Source organism: Aethina tumida, chromosome 1 (genome assembly GCF_024364675.1).
Source record: "Aethina tumida isolate Nest 87 chromosome 1, icAetTumi1.1, whole genome shotgun sequence".
Lineage (NCBI taxonomy): Eukaryota > Metazoa > Arthropoda > Insecta > Coleoptera > Nitidulidae > Aethina > Aethina tumida.
Window position 1 is genome coordinate 47,346,438 of NC_065435.1, and position 19,495 is coordinate 47,365,932.

Sequence of the window (19,495 nt, forward strand, 5' to 3'; positions counted from 1 at the left end):
AAATTTTAATATACATAAAATTTTACTTCTAACAAATTTTCTTTTGTCGAGCATTTACTAAGTGATTACTACGTTGCCTTCGATATATTCGTCAAATTAATTAAAACCCTGAATAATTTATAAAATTGGAATTAGGTTCGGGGAAACCACAATAAAAATGGCACAACTCACAACACTTTTTGTTCCAGTACAATTAGAATGTTTGTGTAAATAATTACACAACTCGAACAGAAATAAGAAAACAAACAGCCGTCAATCAAATGTTATGGTTATAGAACAATTTACCCTGTTTTATTCGGAATCGATAACCAAGGGGGTAAATTAAGTTGTAAGAGTGCTTTTAATACTTAAATCAGCTCAATATATATCAAATATCTTTTGCTTGTTTTAATGTTTTAGAACTGTCTATGTAATCTAAGAGCTTGAAGATCAACTTTAAACGATAACTAATTGAGACTATTAAAAGTTTTGATTAAAAATTTTTTTTTAATTAAAATGGCTGCAAAATGTCGAATCTCATAAATAACTTATTATTCTGTATGCAAAACATGTTTGAGGTTTATAAGCTACTGTTTAATCAACTTTGATTAATGTTAAATACCGCATTAATATAATAATATATTACAAATTTCACGAATACATAATTATAATGCAATATACATTATAATAATACACGATATTAAAAATATTTTTTTATATTGTAACATGTATTTTATAAACTCAAATATAGGAAAAAATAAACTTATTACATATTGTTCTTACATCATCATTAACATCAATATGTGCCCCTAATCGTCGTGGTAAAAGAATGTGGCATGTGAACACGAGGGAAACAACTTATAAATATTGTGAGAAAATTTATCCTTACAACACCTGCAGGTAAAATGTGGCATGCTCGATCAATTAATTTTGTCATTCACTTACGAGTTTACAGAAAGAAAAACTGTGATTTAGTGTTGTAAAAATATTTTTATATTTACTACAAACGTTATTATGTTATATTTTGTTAATATAGATTTAAAAACATATTTAATTGATATTAAATTGGTTTTCCTTTATGAACAAAAGAACTCGAATATCACATTGGTTCAATTTTATTAAAAATATTATTGATGATTACGATTAAAGCGCATTTGTATATTTCATATTCCCCTAATTAGATAAAAATGACGAATAAAAACCAAATCAATTACATAAATACAATTTGCCTGAAACGCTTATCGGAAATATTCATATCCAATATAGTATAAATTGTAATAAACTTAATAGTCTGTATTAGCCCGGGGGGGTTTGGATGGCGACCAGTAAGTATAAAATTGCGTGTGACATCTATTATGTTCTATTTTTACGCCACCGGGAAAATAATGACAAACCGACGAGAGAAAGACGGACGGTGCGCGGGAATTAAGGCGAAGTTTCCGTAAGAGTTGTCAATACGGTTCGACTCCTAACCAATAATTTCGATTCGTGAATAAATGATGAACCCGGCGGGCATTAAATATTTACGAACATTGGCCGGGGAAAAGCCGCGTGCGGGGCCAGTTTAAATCGCACATTGGACACTACCAGTTTATCTGAACACATTTTTACTTACCGATTGTGATTTGAAATTAAAATTATTTGTTAATTAAATATCTAAAATATTTTTAATTGTGAGTCACTGCTTGAATTTAAATTTAATTCAAAAATTGATTTTGTAAAAATATTTAAAAACAATAAAAATATTAAGGAAGTAGAATTTTTTGTCTCATCTAGCGGATAATATACACACAGTGGTGGTCATTATTATAGCAACTTTTTAAAATGTTCAATATTTTAACCATTTCACTCTTTTATTTAATGTTAAATATTAAAATAATATTAATTTATTATTGTTGTTTTATGCAATATTACAAAAACTACTATATTCTTATTCTATAAAACTTTACGTATATTTTTCTGAATTGTGCGGGACATAAATATAGCAACTTTGGTTTTAAAAAGGGATTTTTAATTATTAATATTATTTTTGTTTTATTCTTTTGGCCCATCTCTGTCATAGATTCAACCATTTTTCGAATATGGGACACGTCTCTATTCCTTTAAGCTTCTTGTATTGCTGTGATGAGGTCATTTAAATTTGTGTTAAATTTTTATGTTGAATTTGGATTAGTGATCCCCGATGTTTTCTCTATAGAAACCTATGGTAATGCTTTGGTTTTTTAACCAATCCGTCAAAATTTTGGATATTTCTTCAATATATGGAAGTCTAAGAAAGCATATGTCAGAAAACTGAAATATCCCCATAGCATAAACATTAAACCATGTCCCTGTAGGATGATTAACATAAGCAGAACCCTCACTTTTTATATATTAAATTTTAACTCGTCGTTTCCACTGTTATGTGGTGCAGTGAATGTTATCCTAAGCAAGCCAAAATTGTGCCTTCACATTTTTAGTAGAAAACAAAGTTTTCCTTGTAAGTCTGGGATTAATCGAAGCCCCATCTATTCACCATCTTTTCAAAGTCCTCCAACTAATTTCAGCAAGTCCCATTTCCTCCAGACCAGACGATAATATTGGATTGTTTTTTGACATTTGAAATATCCAATTATCGAATTTTTTTGAAGATTTCACCTCAGACACATTTTTTCATAGCAACTTCTTGACCATAAACTCTAAATTTTTTAATAATACGAGAACTGATTAACTTATTTATTTAATTTAATTTATTTTTGAAAATATATTTTAGTTTTGTTTGTATGAGCGTTTTGATCAATTTAGTTTTATAATAAATGACAATATGGACAAAATTCTGGTTATGTTCCAAAGAGAAACAAATTTAAAATTAATTCCAGTAATGTGAATTTTAAACAAATAATTAGGAAATATATAATGTGACTTTTTAACTTTATAACAAAAAATACCGTTAGTTTAAAATTAATTAAATTAATTATTACATTGTCCATTGGAAAAATTTTATAATTAAAAATCGTGCACATTGTGCGTCGATTCCTTGGCCATTGTGATGGACGGCCGTCGCCTGGCAACCGGCGGTGGACGCGACACGCGATACCATCGTCAAGCGATGAGCCGCCGATAAACAGATTACGAAGTGGGTCCCAATGAAATCCATCCCGAAAATGTCCCGAGGAGCACCTGATAATTGACGGGAACACGCGTCCCATTTCGGATCGGTCAGGAGTCGACGGCGAATTTGTCGCAGTCCGAACCGCTCTCCAAACTAAATTGGATGGTTTTGCGACCATACGGAATTCACCATTTTAATCCATGTACGGTTCGATTTATATATATGTATATATATACACTTCAATCGATAATTTACGTTTACGTTTACGTTTTATGATTAATCCGATCATATTATTGTTGTTATTGGAAAATACATAATTCGCAAATTTGACGAATCCCATTGTTTATTAAGGGAAATGGCAATGAATTATTGATTATAATGTACTAATAGGTTTTATTGAAATTTAATAGCACTACAATGCAATAACAACATTTAATTCTCTATATTGTTAATTAATATTTAATACGAATGTGTATGTTGATTACCAATATTGTAAAATTTTTTTACAATTTTACGAAAACAATGTTTTAAATTAATTTAATAACATTACATCGTAATAAAAAACTTATAATTCCGCAAGCTATTAATTATCATTTAATACACAAATATTTGTTAATTATCAAAATTATAGAGCAGCTTTTTTAATTTTACTGAAAATAATGTTTTGAATTAATTATGCTGTAATTTTCCTATTATATTAATTATACATATTACATTTGATGCCTTTGTTTTTGCTTTAAATTAAAAATATTAATTAGCTTAAGTAGTGGCCAGAGAAACAACACACCTTATCATTTATTGCTAATTCTTTCTACACTTATTAATTTTGTACCTAAATCAAAGTAATTTCTACTAGAAAATATATATTTATTAAATAATTTATAGAAAATTGTGTTTTAAAATTTTAGAAATAAATAAATAATATAAATTTATTATAAATTGTTAATTTTTTGTTGGATACCCTTTGTTCATTATAAACGCCTGTCCACAACTAATAACCACAATTGAAATAACTAAATTTAATGGTTTCTTGTATTTTAATTGATACTTTATGTAATTCCACAAGTTTTCAATTTAATTTAGATCCGGACAGGCCAATCGATCCACAAAATGGTACAAAATTTTGTACCATTTTCACCTTGCCCTTCTACTATCCAAGCTACAATTTTTTATTAACATATTCACTTATGTATCAGAAATATGCCCCTTCAAGATAGTTCAAATGTATCCGAACACCCAGTATTTTATACGTAAAATATCCTATGACGTAGTATTAATTAATATTCGCTTGTTAATTTTTAATTTATATCAGCAACATTCTGTTCTAAATATTTCCATATTAATACTCACCTGTCCCATTATAGTTGAGCAAGATGCTTTGATGTAATAATGATCGAACTGTACAAGGTCGAATGCCATCCGGTGAATATTCGTAAAGTGAATAACCAGAAAACGATACGAAATTCACTAATCTAATGTCTATCTAGTACACACATCCTTTCTTGTTTTTCTTCGAACCATTAGCTAATCGACTATACGTAATCATTGAGAAATATTTATTTTATTTGTTTTGCATTATCTGCTTACAATTGTTCTAACAATAAAATCGTATTGAGATTATTTAACATTTTTTTGTTAGTTACAATAAATTTACAGCCTCTTCTTGTTCTTCTTAGTGTTCATCCTGGATGACAATTCCTAGTAGTAAGTAATTTATTTGACAATTTACAATAAGTTATATATATATATATATATATATATATATATATTCGTTGGGTTTCCAGGATCATAAAAATAAACTTGGACATGCTATAAAACTTATTTTACGATATCTAACGTAATGGGAATTAAACTGGGCAATAAAATTTGCAGTGCAATAATGTGAAACATAAAGGAATTTTGTGTATCAGCGGCAGTAAATGAGTTTTTAAATTATCCTTACGTTGAAACACGTAAACGCCCAAATTTAGTATTATTGTTGGTAAAGTAGTTAAAGTTAAACTATCATAAAAACGTAATGTAAAACTAAAAAAACATATATATAAAAGCTGATTCAATATTACTTTTTTATGATATGCACTTGTCAATCAAGTGAATTAGTCGCGGACGAAGAACAACATTGGCCATTTAAATTAACGTTAGTTAATTAGTAAATATTGACACAAACCGTATTTGCAAATTCGTATTATTTCATGGTAATAACATCGCCGCAAACATTCCTCGTCTCATCACGTGCATCTAGTTTTGTGTAACAAACGGTGCAACGTGGAAACCGGCAATTGAAACATTACTTTTTGTTTCCCCAAAGTCCAAACAAATATTTCTGCATTGTGTTTACAACATTTTTCCGACAAACGGGGCCTTAATTTAACATCGATCACGAACATTGCAAATACACAATACTTTCTCCATTCATTGGAAATGGTTCGGAGCTCCCACACCAATCAGAAGTGTTAAATGTGCGAAAGAATCAACCTGTTTATGTGGGTCTGGTTCTCTTATGTAATCTTGATTCACGTGTTTGGTGTAAATTTTCGTCACGTTTCACGTTACTTCATTATACACGGATCGTTACGTTACGTAGTAAAACGTTTAGAATTAATTAAATTTTTATAACAATTAGTTTAAAGGAACAGTATCTCCGAATTGTAATATTAATTGTTTTGTTTTGTTAACTAAGCAAGAGATTAAATAGCTCGTCGCCTCTCATCCAAACTTAATTTTCAAGTAAATTAATATGACTAGTCTATTTATTTATTTTATTTTGTTATTCAATTTAAATGTTTCTGATGGTACATTAATGGGGAATATTTCAATTTAAAAGTTAATTTTAACTCGAATTAATTTAGTTTTCTATTTAAACAAGTAATAAATATTTGTTTAGTCAGCCAATTTAAATCTAATATTTTGTTGGTGTACGTGTTTGTTGTCACAAAAGTCAACAAAACTTAACTTTTGTAATTAAGAGGAGAAGCGGACCGAAGGTAAATTTATTTAATTAAAATTTTTAATTAATCATCAGTTTATAACCATTAATACCAACTTTTATTCAACGTTATTCAATATGGCTTCAACACGAGCGTTGTAAATCATTCCTGGAGGATGAATTAAATTACTTTTAAATTGTTTATTGAAATAAAACAACCAGAAATATTTGTTTATTTATGAATATTCCATTAGAGTGGTAGGTTAATAATTGTTATTGTTATTTATGAAAAACTGACGTCGACACTATATACAAGATGATCTAGTTGTTTATATAGAATGCTGTTTACAGAGAATCAACCTAGTTTTGTAACATTCAAAGTAATCCAAAAATAAGTAATGATGCGGTTTACTTATCCCCCATACACAATATGTTACAGAGCAGTAAAATGTGTTTATGTCAAACCATGCTTAATAAATCCGACAATTTTATCATTTGAGCGCACGAATAATGCCTAAAGCTTTGATATATATATTGTGACAGATCACACGTTTAATTTTACTTTTGTAATGCGGGATCACTTGCATCCGATCCCAATTGGCCGTGATTCATAGTTCTATTATTACATTTCACATGTTGTAAATCTATTCCGACGGCGTGATTAAGACAAAGCGGGCGTAAAAATAGTTTTACAACAGGTTTGATGCGGCACTTTCGATGTGTTAAGTGTTTACTTTTAGAGTTCACCTGGGCGAATTTCTCGGTTTCTTGTGTATAAATAAAACAATGGCCGTTCAGTTTATTTTGGTTTTTATGGCCACTGCGTTTGTGACTCTTGGATTATTCTAAATAGTTTTATTTTAGTTTCTTATTTTCAAATTTATTTATTTTTTTTTTTGTGGGGTGTCCTGTTTATTTTGGATGCTACGTGTATTTCTAGAAGAAAACTGATTTAAGTGTTCAGAGGTCAACTTTTTTTAAAAATGATGATTGCTCAAACCTCATAAAGGAATCTCTACAAAAATACATTTAGAATTTGTTAAATATTAAATTATTTTTGGTAAAATTATACAATAATATTTCTAGTAAATTTCGAGATCTAATCAAATTAATAATTAATAAGTCTAATAAAATTTTTTGTCAAGTTGGCAATATCTTCGATAAGTCGATTTTTTTAAGGGAATCCCTAAATTTGTCAAACTTGCCTTTCGTTCCAAATATGCCATCAGAATAGAACTTAACAGAGACCACCTCCAATTGTTTTAAAAAATATTCTAAATAGAAGCAAGATGGTGAAATTCCGTCGTTTTTGTTCGAAGTTCAAAGTTCAAATGAAAAATGTTAAACATTAAATAGAGTTTTAAGCTTGGAAAATTTGTTACTTCAGAATTTCCTCCATATTTACAGATGCTGTCGAAATCTGCAAATCTAATTTAGATTGTACATAGTTAACAATATGGACAGTAACCTTCAAAGAAATTGGTTGCACATTTCTTAAATGTTTCACATTCCTACTTAAACCTCACATATTAATTTAAATAACTTATTTTTATTATAACAAGTACTCTTTTTAATTAGTATTTATTACCTGATTTTTAAAATAAAATAAAAACATATATACGTAAATGTTCAAGTATACTTATACATTTGTTTACATTTGATTAATGACGTCAATTTATTTATTTTTATTTTAATTTACTTTGTTATTTTTAATATTTTAAGGCTAATTTTTTAATTGGTTATTTTTAATTTTATAAATTTAAGTAATAATAATTTTAATTATTGTAAAAATTAATTAATCATTTTTAATTTTTTAAGTCTAATATACTATATATATATATATATATATATATATATATATATATATATTATAATTTAATATAATAATTCTTTTTATTCAGTTTATATTTAATTTTAAACCTGTTTTTTTTTAATTTAATTGATTATTTTTAATTTTATAAAATTTAAAATTATTATTTTTTTTTTAATTTAGTTGTTATTTTTACTTTTTAAAAAATTTAATTGGTTATTTTTAATTTTTTATTTTTATAAAATTCCATAAAATTAAATTAACAATTAATATTTATTATTAGCTTTACTTAATCGTTAATATATTGCGACATTAAAGTATATAAAATTTGTTCTTTAAAATACAAAAATAATTCAATAGTTACGCCATCTTTTGTTTTATTGACTATAATATTACATACGTAGAAAATTACCAGAAATATCTTTAAGTCTTGCTAAAGATAATTTAATATACTAAAACTATATATTAAAGATAACTCAGAAGTGAATAGAGATTAATATGCGGTTTGATGTAGTTTTTCTTCTATTTGATCTGAAAATACTGATAAGACCCAACCAACTAATTTTGGGGCACCCGGTATGAATACCTTAGCAATTATCTTACATAACATCCCAGTTACAAAATTTAATTGCAACATTAATCGATTTATAATTTGAAGAACAACAAAACCTAATATCCGGAATGGTGGAAGTTTGCATTGTTTTAATAATAAATTATTAACAACAGCATCGAATCAAATTGTATATAATGATCCGCTTTCTATCGAAACAACTTGTAATTTGCAACAGGCCTTATTAAAGACGACCAACTATGATTACAGTGTCCCATTTTTTTTTGTCATTAGAAATTATTTACCAAGTTATCCGGTGCCAATAAACGATTCCAATGAAATATTACTGGTTTGTTGAATCTGTGAAATATTAATCAATTAAAAATTTTTAGTTTTAAGTTAATATTAGTCTCCATTGTGCCATTAATTCCCATTTTGTATGCGGTAATTCGATTAGACATTATAAAAATCGATCCTAAAGCGCGCCAGCAATGTTTATTGTAAGACCTACGTGTGACATAGTTCTGACAGTAGGATAAATAAGGTGGTTTTTCGAGCTACCTACGTCCATGTATATTTTATCTACATGCCTGTATATTTCCAATCCATTAACAAACAATGTAGCGGAATTATTCGATTATAAAAATACTCGATGTAAAATGGATTTTGTTGAGTAATATTTCGGTTGGTTCGACATTTTTTTTTTATTTTTTGATGGATATATTTTGATGTGTATTCAGTCACATCATGTTAATGGCATTATTACTTTTCCCTCTACCTTTTATTGTGTAAAAATAAAATGGCTTTTTTATTTTCACAGTTTTATAATTGATGCGCCAATTTTCAATAAAATCATTATGTTAATTGAATTAAAAAACCAAAAAGACTTCACAAGCTGGTTTGGAAAAAAATACAACAAAATCCTTTAATACATTTTAACAGGTAGTATTTAAATGGTTTAATTATGCAGTTAAATGAATATGTAATTTGTTTTAACGTAGGACTATTTATTTTCTTAATCCAAACCAGTTAATGAGTCGATAACTCCATTCGATATAAAAACCGATTTATCCAAATTGGGAATACGCGTAGGCTTCATTCTGAACGTTTTACAATATGAACGATACATTTCTAACGTAGTTAAGTCTAATTATACATTCAAATGATCTACATTCAACATGTCTTTTAGTCGTTGTTACATTATTGGGACCAATTATTAATTATTACGACCTTCACAATCAATGTCATATGGATTTTTTTTTAAATTAATATAAAATCAATTCTTCCCCCATTGCCCAACATGTGGCCGCAAACGAAAATAGTGAAAACGCTTGGATCACGTAACAAGGTGGATTATTTATATTACATTCCAATAAGAACACAAACATGTTTTCCAATTATAATCAGTGTTTGTTGTGATGTTTCCCAATTGCATGCATAAAAATACGACTCCGCTAAAAGGGACATCGAAGTCAAGTCAAACGAGCATGGAAATACAAATGCAAACTGCTGATTTATGTTTTACCATAAATGTTTTTGGGTTTTTGAGAACATCTCCCGCATAACATATTTTTAAATATACTCGTTGATTTTCTAAAATATGCTATAACTTCTTAATAATTATCTCATGCTCATAAATTACCTTAGGTTTAACTAATAATTTATGTATAATATTTTTAGAAATTTTATGATTATTAAAGTCACACCCTGTGTGAATATTAATCTTTATTATTCTTTATTTTAATGCCGAGTTTATTTAATTAAATTCAATATATAGCACTAAAATTTAATAAATTGTTTTTGAGGAACGATAAATTAGTTGGTTGGATGGACATAAACAGATTCTCCTTTTATTTTCCCGACCCGCAATAACAACAATATGCAAGAGGCGAATTAAACCATTACTGAAATATTAAATACTATTGAATAAGCACCAACAAACAAGGATTAATTTATGCCATTATTTGATGCATACCGAAATAATCTGGCAAATACTAAATTATTGTAATGAAATTTTTGAAAGATTAGTTCACATAACATTACCCATCGTTAATGTCTACACATGAATTATTTATGTCGTTCAATAGACCAGCCAAGTGCAAAGAACCCGATATGTCAATACACCTCACACCTGAGCACCGCTATTCAAGCAGAAATTACTGTTAATTCCATTTCTGTGTTAATACTGTCTTTCATTATCTTGGTCAAACCATATTACGTGCAAATTGGCGGAAGAAATAAACAGACGATAATAACTAAAGGCTATCACTTTTTAATTGAAAATTATTTATTTATGTAACGTAAAAAAAGAAAATTCACATTCATTTAGCACAAGTAACAGGAAAATTGAGTAATATTCGCCAGGGCGGTTGCAAATCCTTTTTGAGCAGATCTGTAATTAAGAAAATCGACAGGGTGGCATTGCGTGTTCCGTTCGTTTATACTTTGTAATTATTAAATATTAATAATTAATGTTTCATCGATGGTTCGATGAAGAAATGCTACCTACTAATTAAGGAACATTTTCCGCATTAATTATTCAGCAGCCCAACGATTTAGAACTGTTCATTTATTTAAACCTACAAATAAGTGATGGTTTGTTCTGCAAAGAAAATTAAAGGTTGAATATTATCATTTATATCGATGTGGCGTTCATACCTTATTGGTGACGTGTCTACCGCTTTTCCTTGCCCACTAACACACATTTTGTTAACTCAGGTTCTCTCCCGTTTTATGGGATTTTAACATTGAATTTAGTTGGTTCTAATTATCAAATTATTTTTTATGTATGCTCTTTCACCGATAAAAAATATTTAGCACATATACCATAAACGGTGGTTATTCAACTTTTTAAAATGTTAAATATTTTGCCATAACACTTTTATTTAATTTGAACTGTCATAATAATATTAATTTACTATTGTTGTTTTATACAGTATTTAAAAAACTACTATATTCTTATTCTATAAAATGTTACACATATATTTTTCTGAATTGAACTGGATATAAATGTAGTAATTTTAATTTTGAAATAGAATTTTAATTACAAATCTGTGTTATTTAACACTTTGTATAATATCCTTTTTGTTTCATACATTTGACCAATCTCTGTGGCATAGACTCGAATATTTTGTATTCCTTGAAGCTTCATGAATTACTGTGATGAGGTCATTTAAGGTTGATGTCAGAAGGTTGGAACTGGTAAGACAAAACATCGATGATTTGGTGGTCTTTTAACCAATGTTTTGGATATGTGTTTTGGAATGGTTTTCATGTGGAACCACATTTTATTATTTAGAGCATCATTTCTTCAGTATATGGAAGCAAATTGTTGTTTAATATATTCCTGTACTTAAACCAGTCTAAGAGTTCTCACTCCAGAAAAATTGAATTATCCCTATAGCATAGTTGAACCACCACCACGTTTCACTGTGAATATAGCAAACTTTTTATGTAGTTTTGTCACTGTAGGATGGTTAACATAAGGCGAATCATCATTTTTTTTTATTAATTAAACTTAAACTCGTTATTTAAAACTACTCGTCACCCCCTCACTAACCATCTTCTCACAGTTCTTGAACTAATTTCATTCAGGTTGGCTTTAATTTGAGTTCACGATAAGATTTGATTGATTTTTTACATTCGAATTATCCAGTTATCGATTTTCTTTTGAGTTTTTCGAAAGATTGACTTTTTAGTCGTAAACTTTTAACCATCACTTCTTGTTTCTCTTGGTCTTGGTAACGCTAGGTAGGTGAAGAAAATAGTAAAGTACCAACAACTACTGTTAACATTGAAGAAGTTGAAATATCAGATAAAGAGACGATATATTTACCAGAAGTTGAGGTGTTGCCTACTAAAACCCACATTATAGAAACAATAGAGACATCAAAATAAATTATTAAAAAGAAAAAAATAGCTCAACTAAAAAAGGAATAGAAATAATGAAAATATTACTAGTAGAGGAAGAAAGAGAAGAACCTCAGGCTTTAGTTTCAATAGAAAAAACTCAAAGGCCATCTAGGAAAATTACCATAAAGAAAACAAGGAAACCTTCAAACGAAATAATACTTTCTAGTGAACCGGATGTATTATTTATTCCTTCTTTATCTGAAAAAGAAGAAGCTCATAGTGTGAAGAAAGCATTAGATCATCCTACAGTCGCTCAAACATCATCAGGAGAAAACAAGTGTTATGAATATGATTCTCCACCCTGAACCCTGAGTTGACAAGTATTTGAAATTTAATGTGAATTAATGTTTTTGCATATAAATTAAAAGGAAAAAAGAGGATACGAACATAGTAACGTACGATAATTGATAATTAGAGGAATTATGTGTATACAAATTGCTGGAATTGATATCGGTGTTTACATCAAATTTATTACAATTATGTAGTTTTTTACCATCGGGAATAATCGAACGAATGGCAGGCAGGTCCGGCAAACGGTCTCTTAAACTATTAAAACCAAATACGGTTTCATGTGAACCATTCGTCGCACGAATGTCATGTGGAATTGTGGTGGAAAAAAGCGGCCGTTACGTATGCATGCAGTCTCTAATGACGGATTATTAACAATGAAATAATAATTAGACAAATGCACTGTGGTAAAGCGATACTCCGTGAAATTCATAATTCAATCGGTAATTAATATCAGCCGTGTTTTCTCACATTTATTATTGGCATCCTCAAATGCCGTAATTACATGGCGATATGACAATCGAAGCCGTAGTATCGATCTATTGACACGGGCAAATTCATGCCATGGGGGAATATTTATGGGCGGTTTAAAACTGTTCTATTAATTCCGATTGTGACACCGACCACACTTTTGCCATTGTCTCTTACGCAAAATGGAAAATTCCTGCACAAAGGTCCGAAACATATTGCCAGCGGCGATTATTTAAAACTCGGTACGGAAAATTTAATTTAACCACACAAAACAATAATTTTGTTAATTAAGAATTTCCAAAGTTTACGTGTCACACGTATGCTGGAACATAATCAAAAGGACGTCACGGTTTTAACATCATTATCCTTGTTGGTGAAATCACGGACGGGGCATTTGCCGCTTTTACATGCAGTCCCTTGACTGATAGGTACGGATTACAGGGACAAATTACCAGCCGGGATTGTCCAGGACAATATTTACAATGTCCACGTTACACTGTCTTTGCACCATCGGAAACACGTCACCGTGTGTTTGTTTGTCTTTGTCGGTACACAATTTGTCTGTGGAGGGATGGATTCGATAAAAAAAGTGCACGTTTATCTCGACGTTAATTAATTTTAATGACTGCCACAGGCATGATATCAGCATTTATGTAAAAATAGACGTTTCGTAATCGCCCAATTAGAGGGGGAGTAAAATCTGTTTTCAACAAAAGTATTAAAATTAATTCCGGGTTACTTGAATATTATTGTTTAGCTAAAATTAAAATGCCGAGGAAAACATTTCAATTTAATTTGAATACAGAATTAAATGCAGAAAAATGTACGAGTTTTTATTACGATACGTACATCGTTAAATCGAAAAAACTATTTAAAGATCCTTATGCCATTTAATAAATTGAAAAACTGTCCTAAAAAGCCGGCATACCGGTTAATTTCATTCCATTAAATATAGTTGGAAACAACTGGCTAACGATATAAAACCTTTAATGTATTACCATTTAGAAATAAATTTTACGACCAACAATATGGCATTAAAAATTGCTACATAGTAAATGACAATCGATATAATCAATTTTATATTAATATTTCACTTAATAGCTGGGGTTGTTTAATAAGAACTATTACAAAAGTAATTTGTGCATTTAAATGTTTTTTATTACTTGTGTACAGTTAGTACATTTTTTATTTCCTCGTTTTCAAACATTTTATTTGACCTTATTATAACTTCTATATTAGTTAGATACAAACTGATAACCCCGCACTGGAGGTGGTACAAGTCTTACCACGCATTTACATTTTTTTATTAAAAAAACATTCGCCTTTTTTCACGACTATTTATCCATATAAGTTTGGTGGTGTGTATTTTCTAATATTTATTAAAACAAGTTCTATACAGTAGTGTAGAGTGTAACAATTTTTTAAAATATTTTAAAAATGTGAACTGTAATATAATAATAATAATAATAATGTTTATTATTTTTCCTCTTATTTTGTTTTTACTATACATCAGGTCAATCTAATTTTATTCTTTAAAAAATTGCGTACTTTTTTATTTTTCAATATACAAAATTATATCAACTTTTTACTTCATAGTCTTTATTTTTTTATGGTATAAAATCAATAGTACCAGTTAAAAATAAAATGTTAATTATAACACAAAATTGGAAAAAATTCATTTGGTGCTAAATATTTTTAACTTTTATTATAAAATAACAAAATTGGTCCGAAATTACTTTTTACAGGAAAAAATTTTTATTTATTGTTACAGAGTAATTTAAAATAAACGAAAATTAATTGGAAAATCCGCTGAGTTTTATATAAAATAACTGTTGTTGCCAGTTAACATTTTAAACAGTACAATAAAAAAATGAAACTAATTTTCAGTAAGAAATTCAAGTTATGAAATGGTGTAACATTCAGTGTAATTTTTAGCACAATTGTTAATATATTATTAATTATAATGAATGTTTAAAAATTATTTTAGTTTTATACACATTTATTTAAAGCTGTTCAACATATGTAAATTTTCCATCTCGAGATATTCTTTTATTTATTTAAAATTGCCACATGTTTGTCATATTTGCCGCCGCCTATTGCATGTAAAATATTTTTATAAATTTCTTACACGCCCGTGGAGCGAAATACGAAAATATTAATCCGTATCTTTACATTGAAATCATCAATAATTTTGTTTATCCAAAATGACTAATTTAATTTCAAAACGTTGGCCGTTTGCCCATCGTGATTGCAATGTGACTTGCGAAACTATGCACCGTTCAGGTGAGCAATGGCAATTTCATTCGAGCAATGTGTAAAATGCGAAATAGAATTTTATGTTTAAGTTGATATTTTCCAGTTATTTCATGATTTAATTACGAGTCTGTAACTGAAAGAATCAAGTTCTAACGAAATAATTTTTGTTTCAGGTATGTGTAGCAATTGTAAAACTTTACGCATAGACAGGTGAGTAAAATGGAAAATTTTACACATAATACACTGTTTATATGCGCATTTTTGACGTATAAAACATGGCAGCCGAATAATTTACATTGATGGCCTGAAGAAAAGTTATGCATGCATCTCGGGAGTAATCCCTGTTTTCCCCCGACAGTCGCGGGAATAAATGGCCCATTGCTCCCTTGACACTTAAATAACCAGTATTTATAGACATTAAAAAGAGGTTTTCAATTGGTATAGCCGCAGTTAAACCCCCATCTGTGTGCAACTATTTATTTGGCAGATAAACTAGTCTTATGTGTGAAAAAAAATCAATTCGCATTATGGCGAAGTGCACTTCATTATAATATTCAGCGAGGAGCCAAGAAATAAGTTCCAGATGTTAAGTTAATCACCAAGGCGTAAATGCTGAATTATTGTATGAATAATATCTTGGAAATTGGCGTAGTGCCATTCTGGAGAAGGCTGCATTTGAAAGTAGTCTCGAAAAACTCCACGCAGACCAATCCGATATTTATGGCAGCCTTAATAACGTTTTCTACAATTTCGAAAAGTAATTTGTTTGCTGAATATTGCATCTATTTAAATATTCCTGGCAATTATCATTTTGCATTCGAAGGGACAAATTGGGAATTCAATATTTACTTATTTCAAATGGGATTGGTATGTAGCTCTTAATAAAGTACTGGAAATACCTTTCGTCAAGTTGATGTTTCAAGTTCTTTGCTTTTAAAATTAATAAAACATTAAGAGACAATAGATGTATACTCTCAAGCAGTCCATTTATCAGAGTAGTCCCCATCCTTGCTCGGTTCCTGTCTGTTCACAAACGAAACACTGTTTACTTTTAAGCATTCCCGAATAAATGAATTGTAATATCACGTATTAAGAAGGTATTTTATTTGACAAAGTAAATTAATTTATCATCCGATGAAATTTTATACCGCCAACAGATTCATTTTATGAGCCAAACAATAAATCACTTCTATTAAACTGATTTCGGACCGTCCATTTTATACCTACCTCGATGGCAAATGAAAAATTGTTTATATCAATTGGGATAATGTAATTTTGTCGATATGCTTGTCGAACAACAATTACACGCTTGAAGTTGATTTATAATAGTGATGGCCAAATGTCGGTTCTGACTTTTTCGTGCAGGTAATTAAACGTGTTCCACGTAACATTTGAATATTTCTTGGGCAAACATTTCGAAACCAGTCATTTAAACAATAACAATAATGAGCGCAATACATCCTCGAAGTTAAACTTTTAGTGACACACTAAAATATTTTGTTATTTCGTTCTTGAAATTATAAATAAACCACCGCAAGTTAATTAGTACTTCGTACAGGACGGTGAGGCAAAGTTTTAAAATAAAATCTTGAATTTTATTTACCTCAAACTTATGTGCCCGCAACACAGCGACGGGAGTCCATTATTTCCCGTTTAAAATGCCTTCACTAACCATAGCGCGGCTTTCGTTTTAATAATATTAAACCAGTGGCCTTTGATACAGCACCGGGGCGAAATTCATTTTTACTTTGTTGGAAAACGAACGGCTGGCAATAATTTCGAGCCGGCCGCCTTTGAATTGCAAATGTACAATTTAAATCAGTGATGTTCGGATGGCGGCGAAAAGTTGTCACGGTCCGCAATAGTTTGGGAAAAATTGCAACACACCATACATCCACCGTTTGTCATTAATTACACGTATTATTTGTGCGATTTGCAAACACAATCTCTGAAGCTCTTGTCCAGATGCAGTCGGTGGTTTAGTCGGGTGGTCGAGTAATTTAGTACTTTACTTGTTTGAACACATTCATTTTAGTAGTCATTGAACTGTATTCTATATTCTGCTACATAGAAAATAGAACACATAGATCATGTGGTCCAATTTTAACAAAATTTGGGGAGTACAGAGTTCAGTATTCATTTGAGGTTTGCCATAATTATTTCATTTATATGTGCAAATTTTAATCAGCTAAGTGAGTTTGATAGAAGTCCCAATATTGGCTGAAATAGGTGCTCACAACGCTGAAAGTTCGTGAACAATGTGAGGGGTGATTCAGGAAGTCATTAAGCGACAAAGAAACATCACCATTGTTGCCTTAGAACTCTACAAGAAGGAAGGTGAAATCCAGTATTTTGGACTTTTTTCTTACCGTCCCCAGCCTGTACTTCCCCTCACTTTGCCGTGTCATCTTCAATGTTTGAATGATAGATTGGTATGAGGTCGCCTTCAGTGATGAGTTCCAATTTTGTTTTGGTATGTATAATGATGGAGTACAACTGGAATTACATTTGCTACTCCTTCTTAATATCCTTCAAAATCGGCTTATTACGGACTGTGCCAAACTTTTCTACGTAAATTTGTTGGCACAACCAACAAGGTTATGTGACTTATCACCGATGAGATACCTCAAAGATATTAACAAAAAACTTTACGTTTTCTTTTAAGAAAATATTTGAATGCGTTCTGGATGTTGCGTTTTTTTTACAGTTAGAATGATGATCTACAATAAGAATTTACTCTTAGTTGACTTATTGCTAATTAATTCCAACTAAACTCCGACTATCTATGAAGGAGTGTTTTGACCCGACTCCAGTAAACAAACTCGCATCTACCAAATCACTGGCTCGTCTGAACTAGACATAACAAATAGTGTAACTAATCCCAGATATTATGGAATGACGTGGCACGATTTTGGCTAAGTTCCTGTCCCGCCACCGTTCCATATTCCTTGGATCCCTGCGAACCTTAATAAATAACAGATGTCAGTGGAACTGTCAGCTCTCATTTTTTGCCGTTCTCGTAACTAAATTTAATTTTATAATGAACGTCCCGACCATGGTTGGCGGATGGTTTTTTGGCCGGCCGCAAAAGTGATTTATGCAAATGGGGTTGTTTCAGTCTGACCGGAACGTTTCATTTGGATGTGCCAAGGTCCGCGAAAAGGATCGCGAGTCTGCCCTCAAATTAAGCGCGAACAACGTGTTACGAATGTTTGTTTTGATGTTTTCGGAGACAATGATGAGGCTGCAATTGTAACAATTCAATCAACATATTCCGATTGTGTGTGTTTTATATGCTGTCCCGTCGTTGGATATTCGTCGGTCTAATTGGTTCTGGGCGACAAATCCGATTACATGTATAATCGACGTTTTTAGCAATTTAAATTGAATGCATGCATTTGATATATTCGTCTGGTGGATTTTGTGTAATCGAAACGGTTTTACCGAATATGTTTATTAAAACAAGTCCGGTGTCCGAATACCAAACAGGTTACAGGCAAATTGTGTCCATTGAAAGAAAAAGTCATTCCGATTGTATTCAGATTTTCATTTGATAATGCATCGACCGACCAACTTTGAAATCTTGGAAAAAAACACGGTTTAAAATTACGGATTTCGGTCCGTGAATAATTCCACCATTTTCACCCGTAAATAAAATGTTAATATTGGATTTATTCCTAAGTGCATTATTAAAATTCATGATTGTTTTATACGGATTCATAATACATTCATTATGTTACGGACTTTTATTATACAAAACTAAAATTTGTATAACTTTAAATTGTGTTTATTTCAGCTTTCCTTTGAATAAATTTTAAATTTGTTTAGACACAATCATTATATAATTATTTTACTTGAAAATTCATTACTAAACGTAACTTCATAATAATTAAATTACTCTAATATGTTATATAAAACAAACAGTATAAATTATACTATACTTGTAACTTAATATTACGTCGAAATACCAAATTAAAAAAATGATATTTAAAAAAACAATATTTCCATACATGTGTTTGCCATTATAAATATAAATTATAGTTCTTTAAGTATACAGAAATAAATTTGTCATCATTAACAACTATCACAAAAAAGCATTGGTTTTAATCTTTTAATAATCTTTTACATCAGAGTTATTGACAAATATTTACTTTTAATTTAACAGCTATAGCCAAACTTCCTGGGTGTTAAAATTAATGGTAAGATTAAATC

The 19,495-nt window shown here is 29.8% G+C and overlaps 1 protein-coding gene across 2 annotated transcripts in view; it reads left to right on the forward strand.

The window, feature by feature from the left end:
• Positions 1 to 19,495, forward strand: part of LOC109599292 (heterogeneous nuclear ribonucleoprotein K) — an 81,824-nt gene that overhangs the window by 2,305 nt on the left and 60,024 nt on the right. The window contains exon 2 of one of the 2 annotated variants that reach the window (XM_049964447.1): positions 15,457 to 15,493. The exons of the other annotated variant lie outside the window; for it this stretch is intronic. The gene's annotated coding sequence lies outside the window, so the exon portion shown is untranslated. The remainder of the gene's footprint in view (positions 1 to 15,456; positions 15,494 to 19,495) is intronic. 2 annotated transcript variants of the gene reach the window in all.